This window comes from Neophocaena asiaeorientalis, unplaced genomic scaffold (genome assembly GCF_003031525.2).
Source record: "Neophocaena asiaeorientalis asiaeorientalis breed wild unplaced genomic scaffold, Neophocaena_asiaeorientalis_V1.1 scaffold4, whole genome shotgun sequence".
Lineage (NCBI taxonomy): Eukaryota > Metazoa > Chordata > Mammalia > Artiodactyla > Phocoenidae > Neophocaena > Neophocaena asiaeorientalis.
The window spans coordinates 2,775,446-2,775,869 of NW_020173682.1; positions in this window are offsets into that span (position 1 = coordinate 2,775,446).

Genomic DNA, 424 nt, shown 5'->3' on the forward strand with positions numbered 1-424 from the left:
GGGTCGGTTTGGACCCAGGAGCCCAGGCCAGCTGCAGATTCGGGCGGGGCCGCAATCCTCGGGTCACCGGCGGCGTTTCTCTGCTGGCTCCTCGTCACTGCCGCCGTCCAGGGGCTCCAGCGGTCGATGGGGATGGGAGGTCCTCAGCAGACACTTGCTCCCCGGGGCCGCGCGAGGCCTTGACAGATTTCGGGCGTGCAGGGGCGGAGAGGAGCCTCCCGCGTCTCCGAGGCGAGCGACCTGTTCCCGCCCGTGGGCTCGTGGGGCGCGGAGGGGCTGGAGCTCGGCCGCCGGAGAAAGGAAGCCCCCGGGAGCGAGGCCTGGCTTTCGCGGCTTTGAAAACTTTCCAGCGCGCGTGCCACGGCGACGCGCAGCGGCTGCGCCGGAGCCCCGGCGGCCCGCGCCTCCCGCGGGCAACTTTTCG